The sequence below is a fragment of the Mytilus galloprovincialis genome, chromosome 14 (assembly GCF_965363235.1).
Source record: "Mytilus galloprovincialis chromosome 14, xbMytGall1.hap1.1, whole genome shotgun sequence".
NCBI classification, from domain to species: domain Eukaryota; kingdom Metazoa; phylum Mollusca; class Bivalvia; order Mytilida; family Mytilidae; genus Mytilus; species Mytilus galloprovincialis.
In genome coordinates this window covers 39,683,174-39,705,469 of record NC_134851.1, presented here as the reverse complement: position 1 = coordinate 39,705,469, position 22,296 = coordinate 39,683,174, and the positions used below count along the sequence as shown (strand labels likewise).

At 32.9% G+C, this 22,296-nt stretch overlaps 1 long non-coding RNA gene across 1 annotated transcript; it reads right to left on the bottom strand.

Annotated features, from left to right (window-relative positions):
* Positions 1 to 7,112: 7,112 nt before the first annotated feature.
* Positions 7,113 to 13,177, bottom strand: LOC143059563 (uncharacterized). Its single transcript, XR_012973515.1, has 3 exons — positions 12,958 to 13,177; positions 8,187 to 8,352; positions 7,113 to 7,771 (listed from the first exon to the last, which is right to left on the bottom strand). It is a non-coding gene; the product is annotated as an uncharacterized LOC143059563 (long non-coding RNA).
* Positions 13,178 to 22,296: the final 9,119 nt, after the last annotated feature.

Sequence of the window (22,296 nt, the reverse complement as noted above, 5' to 3'; positions counted from 1 at the left end):
CAGATGTGTATTATTTTTTAAACATGTATATGATTTCGTATTGCCAACTGTAACACATTGTTCTGGATTTGTATATTTCTGTCAGGAAATTGTTCGTATTTATTTGATTCCAAAATGAATAAACGATCATTCCATTGTAGGTATATCTTAAAATAGCAAAATATAGGTTACTTAAGTGAGATTTCTATTTCTACAGAAATTGCCAATTTGGTAAGCAACGTTTTGGTTGAACAATAGTTGAAAAGGCCTTGGTACTAAATTATGAGATTTTGTTGTCTCGTCTTCTCAACTTACTTAGTTAAAACCTACGTTTATGTTACCCCGTACGACATCGTTTGCTAATTTCATTTTTTTCTAAAAATATTTGTCTTTTTATGGTATCAAAGTCATTGTTTCGATCAACAATGAACAGTTAGATTGAAACCAAATCTATAACAGTGTATACTTGTACTTCCTTCTGTTTTACATTTCCTTATACCTTTAGCAATAGTGCGATTTGTTTTTTGAATCTTTAATGTAAACATATGTGAATATGAACATAAATACTGTAACTAGCCTAGTATCCACTCGATACAATTTATAGTGTGGTATCAGGTTTAAAGACAAGAGATATAATTATTAGATATATAGCATTTTATTTTTATACAACTTATTAAGTCAGACATAATATCAACAGAAAAAATAATTTCAACAACATGAATATCCCATATTATAAATTATTACTACCATTTGTTGCATTTACTACTTTGGAGATATGGTGATTTGGAGATATGGTTAAACTTTCTTAGTTTTTGAAAAAATTTCATGTTTCAAGGGGATTGTAATTCCAAAACAATTTAGAAACTATTACTCTTAATTCTGATTGACTGCAACTTTAGTCATTTATTAACTTTGGTTAGAAATATTGCAGCGTTTATATTAATTGGTGCTATCTCCCAAATTACTCCTTATTTGGAGACAGACCCCTTTGCACTTGCAGACTCGAAAAATATATAAGATTTAATGTAGGTTCCCCAAATTAGGGTAAAATATATTGCTAAATGTTTAACATGTTACGTAAGATCCCAATTTAGTTAAGTAACTGCCTCTGAGTCATATTGTGCTCTTAGTAATGGGGTTAGAAGACCGACTTCTGTACATACTTTAACTATATAGCAACAATCACAACGCTTCAAGATTTAACAAGAGAAAATGTGCACACTATTATTACTTATTACACAAATGAAATATTATTAGGAAACGCACCTATTGTAAATATAACTATCATAGACATACATACACAAGTTGATTAGACTAATACAGTTCATTAATATAAGTTTCGAATACAAAGTAAATAATATGCATGCCAAAAATGGGAGTAAAATTAGAAATTCAATTCGTGTAACTTTAAAAGGGCATACGATAGTTAATGTCAACGCCAGGATAATTGCTCAAAACAAGTTAAATAGTGAACACGAGGGATCCATTGAAAAGTTAAAACGCCACAGTTGTGCATTGACAAACAAGGGCACCGAATAGATCAACAGTGTCCTGGTGACAACAGAAGATCTAGCAAAGTCCCTTTGTTTCCGTAAGACATTATTATCTTTTTAGGATCCTTTTTTGTTTAGTCAAAAGCATACATGTGAATGATAAAGGATATCAAAAACAACAATATTATGTCGACGTATGGGTTTTTGTCATTGTGAAAGGCCGTACGAATGTCTACAATTTGTTTACATCCATTTTTCATTTAAAAAAAACAAAACATTGGTGGATAGTTGTCTCATTTGCCATCATACCACATAACCTTTTTTATGATTTAAAATTCGTAAAACTTCAATTGTAACTATATTTATGAAGAGATGTGTCAGCTGTAGTATTTAATATATCATGGTCTTTTATATAGTATTCAGACATGTTGCTGTCTAGCTGTCAGTATCTGCGAGTACTCTCAGGTCGGTACTTAGTGTTGTTTGTTGTTGGGATATACAAGAACCCGGCCTCATCCACTCTGTGTAGTATTTTTATTTGTATCCATCTGATGAGATAAGCCTTTTTCAACAATTTTTTTTTATAATTTATTCTTAGGTGTTAATGCTACACCACTTTTCCAGGTTAGGGGGATGGTTCGGATCCCGCTAACATGTTTAACTCCGCCACATTCTGTATGTATGTGCCTGATCCAAGTCAGGAGTCATAAATTAGGCCGTTAATTTCTCGTTTGAATTGTTTTACATTTTTCAAGGCCGTATGGTGACCTATAGTTAACTTCTGTATCATTTGGGCTCTTGTAGATAGTTGTCTCAATGGCAATTATACCACATCTTCTTTTATATACTAATGAAAATATATAACGATGTTTTAATCCTCTTGTATATTTTCAACTAAAACGCTCTGTTTTTCGCATACATAAAGAGGATGTTAAAAATTTTATACGTGACTTTTTGTAGTCAAGTACAAATGTACCAGGTTTTTTTTCAACAAGTTTGAGAATAACAAATGACATATCCAATGTTGTGACGAATTACATGTTTTATGCTTCAAGGGGTATAACTCAAATTTGAATTTACAAACATTATGTTATTTTTATATTAAAAAAATAATATCGCGTCTAATCAAAATGACATCCTCTCTATTCTAAAACTATTAGTTTTATCTGCTGAAATAGGGGCGAAAGATACCAGAGGGGCATTAAAACTCATAAATCGAAAATAAACTGACACCTCCTTGGTTGAAAAAGAAAAAGACAAACAATAGTACATAAAACACAACATAGAAAACTAAACACTAAGCAACATGATCCCAACCAGAATCTGAAATACTATTTGTTATTTATTTTATCCTTCTAAAATATGACGTCTGATCTAAATGTGCAGTATTAATGAAAAGTCAATTATATGGAACGGATACGTATTCGTGTTTTGTTTGCCTTAAATGAAACATTAAAATGAAAATAAAACCAACAGTACTCCATCAATATATGTAAACTCAACGCTGAATGATGCCACGCGAGACAACTGATTCCACTCTAGTTAATTAATGTTGATTGCTAAGCAATTTTATCATGTTTTACTCCCAAAAAAGAAAAATAGCCATTAACCACTCTTTAAGCCATGTATGGCTACCTTTTTTTTTATTTAAAGGGGGGGGGGGGTAAACTGAAAATTGACAGAAACCCTTGGATATAATTCTTAAAATTTTAATATTTTGCAGGTCATATTATCATGTTTGACCCTAAACCAAATCAAAGAAATTAAACGACAGCAAATATTTAGGCTAACCTGTTGGGTACCACCTTTAAATGGGATTTAGATTTAATTATAAGCACTGAAGAAATGACTCTTATTTGTGGCATGATTTTCAATGAGACATCTATTCACTGGAATTAAAATGAAATTAAAACACATTCAACAAAAATATATCGAAACGCCTGTTAAGCTTTACAAATAAATGTAGTACTAAATAGCAGGCAAAGTAATAGCCAAATTTGTATCTACTGTCTTTTATGCAGGATTTGTTTTATTACTTGTTATTGGTTTTGAACTAGATAAAATTGAGAATGGAAATGGGAAATGTGCCAAAGAGACAACAACCCGACCATAGAAAAAACAACAGCAAAAGGTCACAACAGGTCTTCAATGTAGCGAGAAATTCTTGCACCCGGAGGCGTCCTTCAGCTGGCCCCTAAACAAATATATACAGTTGAGTGATGAACGCCATACTAATTTCCTAATTGTACACAAGAAACTAAATTAAAATCATACAAGACTAACAAAGGCCAGAGGCTCCTGACTTGGGACAGGCGCAAAAATGCGGCGGGGTTAAACATGTTTATGAGATCTCAACCCTCCCCCTATACCTCTAGCCAATGTAGAAAAGTATACGCATAACAATACGCACATCTAAATTCAGTTCAAGAGAAGTCCGAGTCTGATGTCAGAAGATGTAACCAAAGAAAATAAACAAAATGACAATAATACGTCTGATGTCAGACGATGTAACCAAAGAAAATAAACAGAATGACAATAATACATAAATAACAACAGACTACTAGCAGTTTACTGACATGCCAGCTCCAGACTTCAATTAAACTGATTGAAAGATTATGCTTTCATCATATGAATATCAGGCACAATCCTTCTCGTCAGGGGTTTAGTGTCATACCATCATGACATATATGACAAGAACATAACCCGTGTCATGCCAACAACTGTTTTTTGAATAAATGTGTTAAGTTCCGATGCAAAGACCTTATAAGTGAATCAATATTAACGCTAAAATATGCAATCTTTAATGACCTGAAAACAGTATCGTAACTATATCCCTTCTTTAAACATTAGTCTGTTTAAAAGTTTTGTTCGTTTCTGAGGTGAATACTGACATTTTTGTGCTTTATAAAGAATATTTCCATAAAAAATTGGATTTGAAATACCTGAACGTGAAATAAGTCTGCATGTTGAGCTATATTTACGAATGATGTCCTTATACCGATGATAAAATTTAGTAAATGTTTTGACTAGTTTGTGATATCGAAAATCCTGGTGTAATAATTTTTCAGTAATACATAAATTTCTCTCGTTAAAATCTAAAACGATGTCTAAAACTGCGAGTACTTCCAGATCTATATATAGTGTTTATGTTTTTGGAATACAAGTATCCAGTCACGCCCACATGTTTTGTAATATGTATTTCTATTTGTATCCATCTGAAAAGTTAAGCCTTTTTCAACTTGCTTTTATAGTTTGATCTTAAATGATACTTTAACACCTCTGTCCTAGATTAGGAAGATAGTTGGGATCTCGTTAACATGTTTAATCCCGCCACATTCTGTACGTTTGTGCCTGTTCCAAGTCAGGAGCCTGTACTTCAGTGGTTTGCGTTTGTTTCTGTGTAACATATTTGTTTTTTGTTCATTTTTTGTACATTAATAAAGCCATTTAGTTTTAGTTTTCTCGTTTGAATTGTTTCACAACTGTGATTTGTGGGCCTTTTACAGCTGACTATGCGATATATGTATTGACCATTGTTGAAGAGCGTACGGTGATATATAGTTGTTAATTTCTAAGTCATTTGGCCTTTTGTGGAAGGTTGTTGCATTGACAATTACATAAAATCTTTTTTTCATATAAACAAAGATATGAAAAATACTTTCCACACACTTAAACACTAATACATTCTATTCGTAGCGATCCAGTTATGGCTTTATCTTCACTTTAAGTTTGACCCTTACATACTAAAAATACTACTTTTCAATTACGAGTCATCAAATAAGCACGTAAGCACATAAGACGTGTAACCATTTTAATATCTGTTCTTCGAAGCACCTTACTAATTTAGTTGAATTTGACAACACTACACTAACATGTTCATTTTTTTCTTTTACGATGGTGATTCTACCATCCAACCTTAGTAATGACTTTGAGTTGTTATTTCAATTAGAACATAAACAAATATAGCTCAGACGTCGATAATTCCCTACATGACTGATTGTATTATATTAATTTTACCGACCAAGACAGCTACTCAGTGACAGTGAGAATCCGTTAAACAGATATTTTACAGGTCTGCAAAACTTTCACTGACAGACGAAAAATACCATCGGTCACTCTTGTAAAATATTGATATATTCAAAATGAACATTTGATCAAACGTGGGTGAGGATTGGAAAATTAGACTTTTAATGTAAACACGGCCAGAATGTAGAGAGTCACTGAAAAAAATGTTTGCCATACAACATGCTACTTTTAGATCTCCTAAAGAGGTGTTGCAATGGTTCCCTGACATGCAAAGAGAAAATGTATTCTCTACAAACTTCAACATTCCCATTCCGACCAAAGCATGCTAATTCTTTATAAATTTATCATGGTAATTTTTATGAGTTTTACTTGTAGATGCAAAAATACATGTGTCCATATTTATATTCTTAGGTCAACCTTTTAAGTATAGGAGAAGATGCAAATACAAAAAAGAAATATTAAAACAATGATACCGGGCATAGTGTGTGCTGTGTAATTTAGAAGCTGCGTTGAGCTTTAACATCTCCTTCCGATAAAGTTGACATTGTCATATGATCATACGAAGCTCCTCTGTATTTATACAACTTAGGCATTCAAAGTTTAGAGTGGATCGTTCCTGATGAAAGTAAATCACTAAAACAGTTACCTTTCTGTGAGGTGTAAAAAGCCGAATGTGTTCTGGTTGGCAATTAATATTAGGACTCACCTACACAAATAGAAAGCCTCTACCATCCTCCTACAAACCCCTGCGGCAATGTGGAATCTAATGTTCATTTAAAAAACAACGATATTTTGTTTTTGGAAATCTGGGTCCTTAACGCTCTTTAACTACGTACTTTATTTGCCCTTTTCATTCAAACGTCACTGATCATGATGAGTTTTTGAAAAGACGAAACGCGTGTCTGGCGTGCAAAATTTAGATCATATCATGATCTATGATTATTTATTGATAAAAGAGATATAACAAAGAAGACACAATAGTATATATTGTCAGGTATTTTGTCCAAATAATGATAGTCATGTAAAAAATTAGAGACAGTCAGTTCAGATTTTAAGTAAAAAATGAAAGTTCGATGTTATCATGCTAATGTTTTAAATTTCTTTTCTTTTTTCCCGCAATTTTTTTCATGATGAGACAATATATTATAAAAAGAACAAAACAAAAATACCAAACTTCGATCGCCAGATATCAAAACGGAGAGTTCGTAGTCAAACGGCAAAATTAAAAGCTCATACACATCAAACGAACGGATAATATTTATTATATTTCCATCTTGATTTCGAAATTTTCTTATGTAGAAATGGGTGGATTAAACTTGGTTAATACATGTAATAGCTAGCTCAACCTCTCACTTATATGCCAGTCGCAAGAAGTTCATCTATCTTGAAAAGAATGTGTTAACAAAACAAACAGTCCTAATAGGAAAACATGTCATAAATACATGTAGATGTACATCACTCATGGATGTGTCGTTGACGGTGAAGAATGTAAAGATAAAATCACAAAAATACTCAACTCCGTGTATGATTCAAAAACGGAAAGATCCTAATCAAATGGCAAAATCAAAAGCTCAAACACATGAATCGAACAGATAACAACTTGACACAAGTATGTATATTTTAAAATATTAGAACTATATAAACTGTTTTGAATTGTCTGTAACGCTCTCATGATCTCAGGAGAAAACCAGATAAAACAGCTCCTTTTGAAACAGTTACCAGAGATCCATGCGGTCGCAAAATATTGTAAGCTGGAAATCTTGATTGGATATGTTTGTAAAGCAACGGAGAATCCGAGAAACTTCCAGTCATGAATATTGTTCTTAGTCCTTCTAATTCAGTTTTTTTAAGCAACTGTTCTACATGTCTATTAATTGCATTTGCTGGTTTATCAAAAAGCGCTAGCAATTCCTGTATTGGAAAAACAATTTTATCTCCTACTTTTGTAACACCTTTTTCTGATTGAAATTCCGAGACTGTTTTCATTGTGTATTCCTCCAGCAATGCTTGGGGAAATCGTATTTTAACTTTCTTAACATTTCTTAAACCAACTTCTCTTCTCTGATCTTCCAGGTGCTTCCTTGTTTCAAGACAGTCGTTTGTATTTGTTTTTTCAAACTTTTGCCAAGTGTCGACTCCAAAGATTCCAATAACTAGTTTAAGAAACTCATTATCTACTTCTTTTCCTCCACATTGTACTACCATTGGCCGAAATAATTCAACATGTTTATTATCTTTTTGACTCTGATAAGCTGTGATAATGACCATGTCTTCTGTAAAATATACATAAATTTATTTCTCTATGCTCAATTTAATTGATTCTTGTTTTCATTAGAAGTTAAAATTCACTGCGAAGCAGAAATACATCTTTTCAGTGTAAACATATTTCATCTCGTTACAGTATATAACAGAAGAAATGTGCACGAATTCGTAGTTTATTATCAATATTCTTCCCAGGTAACAAGAGATGCGATTGATTTGTTTACCAGTAGTCCTGGATACTTAATTGGTAATTACACTGACATACTTTCTAATGATTTTGGTGATAAACAAATGTACATTATACATGTTATAAGATAGGTCATACGTCTTTTGATGAAGATTATCAAGGCTTTTATCAACTGCATTGTCATTATGGTGTATGTTGGACTACTTGATTAACATGATTAAGAGAAAGACATAATGTACCTCCACAATCTAGAATCATAAACTTTTCTGTGTTATTACATACACTCCTGGTACCAGTTTTGTCTCCTTCAGATGCTAGACATGTTTCATCCTTCCACATTTTACAATAGATAGCCATTGCATCAGGTGCACAAATTAGAGATACCATTTTATCATCAAAGCCTGCCTGTAAATAAATTGCTGATGTTAGCATAAAATATTATTGTGAAATGTAAATTTATTTGACACAATTCGTCATATTTTGCAGCGTTGTAGTGTTAGAAAAATAGCAAATACATTAGTTACCCAAATTTGAACTAAGTTAGACCGAACCGAAAATATAAACATATACCAAAGATATCATTGTTTGAGATATGAGACACACCCCAAAAACCTACATACACTTACTTTTCGGAGAAAACTTTGTTTCATTGTTAGAAACCGATTAATTTGATTTGATGTTGTTCATAATATCCTTATCTACCACCAGAAAATGTAAATGTATATGGCAAACAACAGTATATAAAAAAAAAGATAGAAGAAAAACTGCCGGTGGGGATCTCATGTGCCACGGAAGTATTTCAGATCCTGCTCCACATTTAACGCTTCGTGTAACTCTTAATTGGAGGAAAGATATTATGGAAAGCAATTATCGTTGTTAACAGATTTCACAAATATTTGAAAAAAAACCCATCATTTTGGTACTGATAATCTGATTTCTTTCTTTTCGAAGCACTAACTATGAATTTGATGTTTTTAATTTGTCACTCACGTAATAAGTATTGGAAATGTAATTATTAATTTTTAAACATTATCATGATTATCACTCATCCGCAATGCATGACATAGAGAAACTAAATGACTTAATATTATAAGGTATAAACAAAATACATTCAGTATGTATATTGACATTATATTGTTTACTCAAATTGGGAGGCTAACGTTGGTAAGAAAACATTTTTCACAAGGCATGTTCAGTGTAAAGAATCAAAGGATCAACAAAACAACCAAAACTTATTTCTTTTATAAATTTATACAAAAGAGGGGCGAAAGATACCTGTACCAAGTCAGAAATATGACAGTTTATGTCCATTCGTTTTTGATGTGTTTTGTCATTTGATTTTGCCATGTGATTATGGACTTTTCGATTGGATTCTACTCTGAGTTCAGTATTATTGTGATTTTACTTTAAACTAGAGGGACAGTCAAACTCATAGATTGACAATACACTGACAACGCCATAACTAAAAATAAAAAGACAAACAGACAAAAAATAGTACACAAGACACAACATAGAAAACTAAAGACTACACAATAGGTAAATACCTATTTGCTGAAAAACAATCAAATGATTCAGTTTGTGTGCTGACATGAAATGTAATTGATGCGGAATATTTCTGTAAATTCACTGAGCAATTGAATTGATTAAAAATATTAAGGTGTGTGTTCCTTCCAGGCATTAAAAGCAATATTAACTCGTGGTTTTGTATTCTTTCGTCTTATCATACCTTAAATTGCGTCATACATGTCACTTAAGTAACACAATTGACATTACAAAACTCATCAAAGATACATGATAAGGTATGCCAGACACTCATTTAGCGCTATAGAACCAGGTTCAACTCACCATATTCTACATTTGAAAATGCCTGTACCAAGTCAGGAATATGACAGTTGTTGTCCATTCTTTTGATATCATTTATCATTTGATTTTATCATTTGATTAGGGACTTTCCGTTTTGAATTATCCCCGGGGTATTTGTAATTTAACTTTTTACTACAACCAAGTCGATGTCAAGTTTCTTTACTGCTGGTGGATACTTCCTCGAGGGCATCATTAACTTGGTAGCTGTATGCATGATGAGTACAAATAATACAAAGAACAAACCGACTGGAACGTCGCTCTGGTTGCCAATATCCTACTTTGCTGCACGGAGTACTGTAGCATTTGATTTATGTGTTCCACGGTATATCCTCCGGGATTTCCCTGATTTGACGTGTGTTCAACCAGAAGGTAAATACTATTCAAAAATTTAGATACTTTTTTTAATTAAAGCCATGTTCGGTCAATATTTTCGACCGTTTAAAGACACCTGCTACAGGTGAATCAACACCTATCATTTCTTCTTGTGAACATAAAAAGGGAAAAAGGGGCACGTGTATGACATGTGATATGTTAATCATGACACCTGATATTACCAGTAATTTAACATCTAAAATATTTACTAAATCTGTCGAGCCTTTGGACTGTTCCATGCACAATCTCGTGTACGGAACCGAAGGTACTTTCTGTGGACTACTTCATGATGGTGAAACTCGTCAAACTTTGCGTAAAAGAATTAATCAACACAGGTCTGATAATAAAGATTCGCAGTTTAGGGTTCTTTATGACCATTTTAATCAACCACACCATGATCCTTCTTTATATATAAAAGGACGCATCATCGAGAAAATTTATCACCACACAAATAATCCTGTACGAAGTACTCCTTTCCGTAAAGAAAGAGAAAATATCTGGATAAGAGAATTAGGGACTGCAATGCCAATTGGTTGTAATGATAATGTCAAAGGAGTAGGAAATAGGTTAAGCCCTGCAGTGATGTTAATGTAATGAGTTTATTTAATACTACCTTTCGACAACAACGTAGTCATGGGCAAAAACATTACAATCGGCCTAATGTAAAAAAAAGTCTTCTAAATTTAGACTGCTATCTGGAAGCTTTAATGACCTTTTTTTCACATATTCATTTACAAGGGTTACATTTGATTAGAGCTATTCTTTTTTCACTGCCTTTTGTTTTTCATGAATAAGAGATTTTGCATTTGACAAAGGAGACATCAAAACATTTTCTTCAATATACAAACCTGTCAGTATTATTTGTGATGTAACTCTTTTCTCTCTTTTCGAACTTCGAATCTTTTTTAAGATCGGAGCCTTTACATGAGGAAAAGAGGAAATTCCTTCCTGTCTACTTTATTAATAGAGGAATTGATGCAACCAACATCTGCAACGATCTACATCACAAGTAGGTAACATCTAAAATACCTATATATTTTCAAAACCAGTCTTTTCCTATTGTATCCTACAGTATTTCAAAAACCATTGCACCAAAAGTATTCAACTATAAACAAGCATTGCAGGACCTTGATTAAGAACAATACCTAAAACAACCTCTGCATGCCATGTGACTGTTCCAACTCGCCTTATATTTACAGCCCTTCTGACCATGATATAACTGGGGATCTAAACATAATTCAACAAAAAAATCTCCGAAAGGTGATTTCTAATGGTCCTAATTTTAGAGAACCCCAACACATCAATTGGAACCATAATTTCAAAATAATTATGGATACCATTGAAGACTGTGTGAGATAATGGGCTAATCGAGAAGTTGAAATTGACACTTTGTCAGAATGGGTCAAAACTATCAGGTCTCTGATAAAACGTCGCCTTCATAAGTTGGAAAACTGTGTGAATAATCGACCAAAGTCCGTTTTCAGAGACAAAGAGGCCGTGAAATGTCTAACATTGTCTAACATCTCTTCATGATAAGGATGTTGTTGTTCAAATAATGATGTCTTTGTATGTAAATCGTATTACTACGAATGTCTTGTAAAAGAATTAAGAATAAATGAGCACTCAATTAGTCCTTCACACAAAAACATATCATTTAACAAGGATGAGAGTTTGGCAAATCACAAGTCCCCTATGGTTTCAATGAACATTACATTGAACAACAAATAGGAGGACTTACTTGTTTGTATTGTATGCCAAAGCTTCACAACACTTCGTACAAAAACAGTATATTGAAGGCTCATCTCCATGTTCCAATAATGAATTGTTCATTAGATTGACTAAAAGTATGTCCGTAGTGAAAGAGGGTCTTCAGAAATACTGTTAAACTGTTTACTCAAGTAGTGGTATAAGCCATATTTGGATTCTTAAAAATTCTAAAGAACTTTTAAATCTCGGTCCTGAAATTTTTGGAAACTTTGGATTATTTCACCCTATATGCCACCATTCACCATGTGAAATTATATTGTTTGATAATACTTTAAACGACAAAATTTCTAACTATGTGACGTTTACATTTTCTGGCGGGAAAAACGCGGAGCAAAGAATGTGGTTTTTATATTTGCTAGAGTTTTTTGTGCTTTTTTGTTTAATATTTGTTTGTTTTGAGATTATGGCACAGCGATGACTGCTATACCCATTTTTTGTCTTTTTTTTTTTACATATTATGTCTGTTTTATTCACCCATCGTTGTAAATATATCGGAATTTGATGCGACTGCCATACAAGTGAGAGATTTAGCTCTATAAAACCAGGTTCAATCCACCATTTTCTAAATTTGAAAATGCTTGTTCCAAGTCAGGAATAGGACAGTTGTTGTCAATTTGTTTGATGTGTTTTATCGTTTGATTATGCCATTTGATAAGTGAGTGACTTTCCGTTCTGAATTTTACTCGGAGTTGAGTATTTCTGTGATTTTACTTTTTTTCTATTATATGCGACCCAAAAACATTTGAAAAGTCAAAACAAATATGACAAAGATATGTGATGGTGTATAACATAAAACGACTAAGGCATCATATACCTGGTGATAGCAAACTTTAAGTTGGAATAATGCTGTCATTCATCAACAGTTCAGTTACAAAAAAAGAACATATCAATGATACTTTATCAGCTGCAAAAAGTGTTGATTCATAGACTAGTGATGCCATTTGGGACAAAAAGGTTTTGTTTTAATGGGTTGATTTATTGTTAAACACAAGATTTGTCAATAGTTACCTGACTGGCTGCATGTCTCATAAACTGTTTACCATGATCTGACCAAAACGTTGGCACAGTGATTATCCAGTGAATATCACCCGTCTTTAAATTATCAATTGACCGTTGCATATAATTAAGGACATCGTCTTTCAAAAACTTCAAACATTCTGAAAATACCATCACGGTTGAGAACTTCCTGCCATTGACATCTTCGAGGAGCTGATATGATCTTTTTCCTGTATTCTGTACGGAACATTTTTAGTAATTATATAAAACAATTTAACTACAACGATATTTGTAAGGGTTAAACATGGATATATCTAGCTCAAATCAAGGATACCTTAATGTTATTCACGAAGAAGCTTAAAGCAGTTTTTTGTCTACAGAGCCCATGGCCAAAAACATCTAGAGTACAGACAATAGATATAGGAAGATGTGGTGTGAGTGCCAACGAGACAACTCTCCATCCAAATAACAATTTAAAAAAGTAAACAATTACAGGTCAATGTACGGCCTTAAGTATGAATAGACGAAACGGCTACTTTCAAATGTTTGACATGAAAATTGGTTTTTTAACAACAACAGAAACGATAACAAATTTAAATATGATATCAAGAAATAACCGCCCTAATTTCCACTTAAAAACACAGACCAAGTTGATTAAAATTTAGTACACATATAGATTTTATATTTTACTACAACTTAACTATACACTGCTTATTTTCTCTAAAGTGTCTTAATTGTTCTGACAGACTGAAATTAATATAACGTTCACTTTTCAAATTGTATTAATGCACGATAACCTTGAATGATAGGAATAACAAGAATGTGTCCATATTACACGGATGCCCCACTCGCACTGTCATTTTCAATGATCAATGGACCGTAAAATTGGGGTAAAAACTTTAATTTGGCATATAAATTAGAAAGATCATATCATGGGTAACATGTGAACTAAGTTTACAGTTGATTAGACTTCAACTTCATCAAACACTACCTTGACCAAAATCTTTAACCTGGACTTTTCACTATCATTTTTTATGTTCAGTGGACCGTGAAATTGGGGTCAAAACTTTAATTTGGCATTTATATTAGAAAGATCATAGCATGGGTAGCATGTGTACTAAGTTTAAAGTTGATTGGACTTCAACTTCATCAAAAAACTACCTTGACCAAATACTTTAACATGAAGCAGAACGGACGAACGGACGCACAGACAGACAGACGGACGGACAGACGAACGGACGTAAAGATCAGAAAACATAATGCCCCTCTACTATCGTTTTTTGGCAAAAAAACAAATATTTATAATGGTTGGAAATCTACACACGCAGAACAATCGGTTCTACAAAGAAAACAGTGAGAGGATTTTCCGGTTATGCTTGCATGTAGTAATTGTCATCGCTTCGAACATGTCGAAAGGTATGTACATTTTCAAATTGCAATTTTCTAATTCAACTGATAAAAGTATTGAAAATCGGAGAATGCTATGCTGTGGTGAATACTTAACTAAGAGACATATACATCATTTACTGTTGTGCGTGGAGTAAAATTAATTTTTCCACGAGTAATTGCCGAAAAAAAGAGACATTCAAATTTTGAGATGGTTCTATTAACTGACCCACAAGTTTTTTTCTTTTTCTGTAAACGGGATTAAATGTCGTTTTAGGTGGCATGTACATATTCGGTGTTGAAACGAATATGGTCATTTTAATATAAAAACTGTTTGCAAAAGTATGAATTTTTTTAAATACTTAGGATTTTCTTATTTCAGGCTTAGATTTTTTAAGTCGTATATGGCTATTTTTTTTTTTAAATTTGTGGTTCTTTTTTTAATTTTGTGGTTCTTAATGCTCTTCAACTTTATACTTGTTTTGCTTTATAGCTGCGTCGCTGATGAGTCTTATGTTTATGAAACGGGCGTCTTGCGTGCCAAATTATAAACATGGTGCCCTTGATAACAATTTAACAAATATCAAGCGTAGTTATTAGCATGATTTATAATAATTATGGATTTGTTTTAAAAATGTCCTTACCATACTTCTTTGTTGACGTCCTACATGAATTATCTCGTCAATAAACAGACCATTGATGAATCCTTTAAAATATTTCCATCCTTTTGGTGCATCTCCTCCGTCTATCAATGTTGCATATTTTTCTTCTGCTTCGTATCCAAAGCTGTGAAACTTGTCGTCGGGTGTAAATAAAGCTACCGTAGATGTTGTTTCTGTCAGACAACCATCTCTTGCTATCCATCCGCTTTTTGAGTGAATATTGGCAAAACATTCCTTTAATGTTTGGTCAAATGAAAAAGCCCAAGCTGATTGTGTCGTTCCTAATTCTGATGCAACTACCGTTAAAGCAGTTTGATGCGTTAAATTGCCTGATACAATAAAAAAAAGAAGTATCACTTTGTTTATTTTTTTCTTATTTGAATTGGAACTCATTCTTATAAAACAATGTCCGAAATATCGTGAGCCTAAATCCAACAATTGGAAATACATGTTTCAAATTTTGATTGATTCAGTCGAGGATTATGCCAGGCAATGGACTAAGCGCGAGATAGACGACGTAGACACTCTTTCCGAATGGATTAAGGCAGTGAGGTCGTTGATACAAACCAGAATTTAGAAACTGAATGGCTCTATCAATGCCCATACTACGTCAATCTTTAAAGACCCAAATGTTGCCAAACACCTATCCTACCTCCATGACAAATATGTTGTTGTCCCCGCAGATAAAGCCCCAAACAACATCGTTTTTGTCTGTAAAACTCATTACATTAACTGCTTGATAAACGAATTAGGTATTGACAATTCACTTGAAAACTCAACATATATCCTCTATATACACTTACCAAAGAGGAAATCCTGGATAATCATAGGTCTGTTCTATGTTCCTTTGGAATTTCAACCAAAGATGAAGAACTGTATCTTCCATCACTGTATTGGATACCTAAACTACAGAAGTGTCCTTACAGACAACGGTATATTACTGGGTCTTCCAAGTGCTCCACAAAACCTCGTTCTAAATTATTAACATCTATTTTATTAACAATCAAAGACGGGCTTCAAAATTATTGTGAAACTGCCTATTCTAGAGGTGGCGTGCATCAGATGTGGATACTTAAAAATTACAAAGATCTTTAAGGGTACATACAATCTAACTCTCTTTCATCTTGTAACAGTATTAAAACATTTAACTTTTCTACTCTTTACACAAGTATTCCACATTCAAAACTAAAAGACAAATTGAAAGAGTTGGTATTGCTTTGCTTCATAAAAAAGAATGGCCAACGTAGAAACAAGTATCTTGTCTAATGGAGGGATACATCCTACTTTGTAAAGGATCACTCTGATTCAAACAAAAAATTCTCTAAAAATTATATTGTCAAGATGCTTGATTTCTTTATTGACAACATATTTGTTACGTTCGGAGGACGTGTTTTTCAACAGACTGTTGTCATTCCAAAAGGAACAAACTGTGCCGACTTGTTTCTTTATTATTATGAGGCTGACTTCATGCAGGAACTTCTTAGGAAGAAAGATAAGAAGTTAGTCATATCCTTTAACTCTACTTTCCGCTACAAAGATGATGTTAGTTTACTATATAATTCAAAATTTAGTGACTATGCGGAACGCATCTATTCCATCTAACTAGAGATAAAGGATACTACAGATACAGTTAATATAACAAAGAAGATGTGGTATGATTGTCAATGAGACAAATATCCACAAAAGACCAAAATGACACAGACATTAACAACTATAGGTCACCGTACGGCCTTCAACAATGAGCAAAGCCAATACCGCATAGTCAGCTATAAAAGGCCCCGATAAGACAATGTAAAACAATTCAAACGAGAAAACTGACGGCCTTATTTATGTAAAAAAAAATGAACAAAAAACAAATATGTAACACATAAACAAACGACAACCACTGAATTACAGGCTCCTGACTTGGGACAGGCACATACGTAAATAATGTGGCGGGGTTAAACATGTTAGCGGGATCCCAACCCTCCCCCTAACCTGGGACAGTGGTATAACAGTACAACATAAGAACGAACTATAAAAATCGGTTCAAAAAAGCTTAACTCATCAGATGGACAAAAATACAAGTGGACGTGGCCCGGTACTTATACATCCCGACACAAAAAGACACAATGAACAGATCTGAGAGTACTCGAAGTTATCTCACAGCTAATTCAAAGCCACTAACAACTAATAAAAAAATCATGCATCTAAGACTAAACTATCAATCCGTACACATCCAACATCCAATGGATTTAGTGTAAAGACGTCAGAAACAGCCAGAGAAAAACATGACCTTGTGCAATGCCAAGTTACAGGTAACGACAGATTGTAGATCAATGAATATGTATATACATATAACATACTAGTGATATTTAGTTAGCTTTTAAATTACTGATAACAAAATCAATATGTATACCAATAAAAACAAAATTTAATGATCTTATTACAGTGTTGAATAGGTAATCTTTTAGAATAAGTTTATTTAAAGGAGCGAGTTTACATGGATTATTTCTAAATTTTCGGGCACGGTTAACAACATTTCTGTAAAAATGAGGATGTGCTATCCCGTTTGAAATAAGTTTTCTACAGGTACAACCGAACTTCAAAACCAAGTCTTTATATCTATGAAAAAAATTAGTAAAGGTTTTAAGTAATTTATGGTAACGATATCCCTGGTTTAATGATTTACCAGTAATACATTGGTTGCGTTGGTTAAAATCAAAAACGTCACAATAGACACGGGCATAGCGAACAAGTTGTTAAATATAAACACCGTAAGATGGTGCAAAAGGAACATCAACATCTAAAAATGGAAAATTAACAATGGGGAACGACAAATCGTCTCTTTTGTCGTAAATTTAAGTGTGGAGTTTCCCGTTTAAAACCGAAATATCTAAATCCAGGAAAGGACAGTTATTACCGAATAAATTTGATTTATTTAAAGTAAGTTCCTTGGGGTAAATTTCAGCAGTATATTGAGAAAATTCTTGATTATTTAACGAAAAAATATCATCAAAGATAACGGTTGTTGAATTTATCAATGAAATGCAATTTCGACGGGTCTTTACTGAGTTTAGTCATGAACTGTGATTCGTTACAGTACAAAAACAAGTCTGCTATTTAAGGGGCACAATTAGTGCTCATGGGGATACCTACAACCTGTCGATAAACTTTGTTGCCGAAACGTACATAAGTCGGCTTCATATCTTGACTTACATCTAGAAATTGACAATGAGTGTCGGTTAAAAACAAAACTTTACGACAAAAGAGATGATTTCAGTTTTCCCATTGTGAACTTTCCATTTTTAAGTAGCAACATTCCAGAAGCACCTGCATACGGGGTATATATCTCCCAATTGATACGATATTCCCGTGCTTGCATTTCCTATCATGATTTTCTTAATAGAGGGTTGCTGCTCACAAGGAAGCTATTAAACCAAGAGTTCCAAATGATGAAGTTGAAATCATCCCTTCTTAAATTTTACGGACGCCATCACAAGTTGGTTGATCGTTATGGAATAACCGTTTCACAAATGATATCGGATATGTTCCTTACGTCGTAACTACAATCCCCTTCCCTTTCATGAATGTGACCTACCGAATTAGACTATTTACCGGATTTTTTATCACATAAGCAACACGACGGGTGCCACATGTGGAGCAGGATCTGCTTACCCTTCCGGAGCACCTGAGATCACCCCTGGTTTTTGGTGGGGTTCGTGTTGTTTATTCTTTAGTTTTTCTATGTTGTGTTATGTGTTCTATTGTTTGTCTGTTTGTCTTTTCATTTTTAGCCATTGCATTGTCAGTTTAATTTAGATTTATGAGTTTGACTGTCCCTTTGGTATCTTTCGTCCCTCTTTTAAAATGGTTGTCAGCGTCATTCATTATGATGTTGAAAATCTTTAAACGATTTTTGCATGAATGATACATGTCATATATAGATCACATTAACAATGAACAATGAAAATAAGGATAGAATTGTAAGAAAATTGTAAGACTCAAAATTCAACTTCATATAGGAGTAAAGACAGTATCCCTTATTAACGGCCTTGTAAAGGTGTATATGTTACAGTGAATTTGTATAATCAGGGATTATGTAGAATCCCTGGTTTTTCCAGGAATATGTAGAATCACTAAAATCATTAGTGATTATATATAATCCCTGAAAATGACTAGTGATTTTACTCACTGAATATTTTAATAATCATTCGTATAAATTCCCTAATATGATTTCAGGGATTATGAATAATTTATTGATCCTTTGTTTTGATAAACAAAATTAATATAGACATTATATTTTTTTTTCATCTTTCTTGCCAGATGAAATCATTTTGCTTTTAAACACAGAGGATGATCTAAAAGATATAACCAACATAGGGTTTCGAGATAAAGTTGAAGACTTCAAAATTGATAATATAAACATTCCCTTGATAGCGATAACTTTACATGTATTGTTTGTTTTTTAAATCCAGCGTCAAATAGATATTCATGTTCTATTTGTATATCCACAGAGCATGTTATGTGTGGTACATGCAAAAAAAGTAGTGAAGAAGATTATGAAATATATGGTTGCTTTTGTTTTGTTTTGTTCAAATGAAGAAGAAATTTAAACTGTAAGAATTTAGGCATCTAAATGTATAAAAAAACAGGCAGAACTTAGGATTGACAAGAAGAACACAATTTTAGAGGAAGTTTGCATTTGGTGTAATATTCTCATAGCAATTCTACAGGGTAAAAAAGGAAAGGGAAACAAAAACAAAAACATATTGGCAATTGTTCCAAAAATGTGTGAAAAAGGATATCGCCTAGCCACAAAACATAGTGTCTTTATTGCTCGAGGAAGTTCAAGTTTGCAAATTCCCAATTATTTTTGTTAATCATATTTTTTTTTGGGGGGGGGGGGGGGGGTGTAACCTTCTGATGTTTTTTACCTGAACAATTTACTTCTCTTAGGCGTGTCTTTAAAATCTGATTCGATATGTGCAGGAAATTTTTTTTTTAAATGTGGATATTGTGGTAAAACTGATACATGTATGAAGCATATTATTTTAATATATTGTGTTTCACGTTTTAATATAGTGTGCCTAACATCTAAAAAAATGGGGTTATCATTTTGATATATTGTGCTTAACATTTTACAATTTATGTTACTTTTTAGTGATGTTTTTATTTGATTTTATAGAATACATTATTTTACTTTAAAATCATTTTCTTAATAAATAAAACTATTTCATTTCAGTTATTATGTAGAATCCCTGACGTTTTTTCTAGTGATTATACATGTACATAATCCCTGAAAATTTTAGTGATTATATATAATCCCTAAACTAGCCAGTGATTCTACATAATCCCTGAATATTTCAGGGATTCTACTTAATCACTGATTATACAAATTCACTGTAACATATATATGCCAGTTGAAACGATATTCATGATATTCCATGGCTTGATTTTCCTATCATGATTTCCCTTAGAGAGGGTTGCTGCTGGCAGCTGAAACTTTTTAAATTAAGATTTCCAAGGAGTGAAGTTTAAAACCTCTTTTGTGGTTGACACTATGAATATCCGTTTCGCAGATGACAGCAGATAATTTGGATTGTCGTTGGATTACTATCCCTCCAATTCCCTCGATTTAACTACCGAATTAGATTTATTACCGTGTTGGTACTAACATGAACAACAAATCAGAGCTCCACGTGGATCATGAACAACCTACGCTTGCAAAAAATGAGATGACCCCAAGTTTTTTGTTGTGTTTTTGTTTTTCAGTCTTTAGTTCTGTTTTAAGCAAAGGCGTCATCAATACTTAAAAAATGTGATACGGTTGGTCAGGAGACAATTCTTCACAAGACACCAAATGACAAAAAAAAATAACAATTATAGGCCAACGTACGGCTGTCAACAATGAGAAAAGTCCCTACCGCATAATCATCGATAAAAAGCACCGAACTGACAAATATAAATCAATTCAAAGAATAATGAAACGACAAAACTTATAAACAAAATAGTGAAGGAAAACATGTATATATCACAGCAACAAACGACAACCACTGAACCACATGTTCACCCGGAACAGACACAACAAATGTTAAACGTGCCAGCGTGCACCAAACCCTCTCGTCTCTCTTTTTAGGGAAGTTTTATCCTAATAATCTTCTACCTGAAGCTATCCTTATATGATGAGAGGAAACAGTGGACAAGATAACGAGCACCTTTGGTTCCCATGGGATTGCGATTTGTTGAGAAAAAAAAATAATTATAATCATGGTACCTTTGATAACTTATCTATTTTATATTATATTTTACTGATAATAAAAAGTCATCACAATTAAATATTTCAGTTACAATGTACTCTTGTATCTACAAGACGCCTTTGTTAAGAGATTTGTCAATCTAGTATATACAAATACTACTAGTATACTCCATTTTAAACATAAACAAAATTGTCAGTATATTTATCATATGTGTACATGCGTTTAACAATTCTTTAATCTATACTTACATGTAACTCTTCATAAAGGATCTATGCAAATTTGAAACTAGCTATGTTATTTTAGTTTAAAACATAAACTACTTACTTTCCAAAACAATATCAGTTAGAATCTCACATGCATCTTCCAGACTTCTTTCCCCTTGTACATTATAAATGCTTGTGTAGCTATTTCTAATTTTGTAATAATTTGATTAAGAAACATTTTTTTAAAGACACAAAATGTCCGTACCAAGTCAGAAACTTTAAGTTGTTAACCATTCTTTTGTTATATATTCTTATACAACACAGGTCTACCCCCTTATGATGTTTTAATGTTAATTACCTTCATTTGGTTTGATTCTTTCTTTAATTTCATCCACATAATGTATTGCCAGGTTGCTGGCAATTCCAATTTTATTATCAATATTACTGGAAAAAAATATATATGTATATGTTTAAATCATCTTGCACATGGGTATCGGAGTATTATTGTGTTAGGTATTGTGGCTGTTTGGGTTTTTGATTGGAAATTTAAATAATTGCATCATCTGATTGCTACATGCTACATAATAAGAATAATGTAGATAACATTAGGCAATTTGCAAGTAGTTTAACAAAATGGAGCGTGTATTTCCCTTTAACTCCAAGTTGTACTGACATGCTTTGTATATTTTCTATGTTGTTTCTTGCGTACCATTATTTTTTGATTTGTTGTTTTCTTTTCTAGCCATGGCGTTGCCAGTTTATGTTCAATTGAGGAGTTTGACTGTCCCTCTGGTTTTCTTCGCCCCTCTTTTATTATAGGCCGAATAAAAATATAAGGGACGAAAAAACTTTCTATATTGA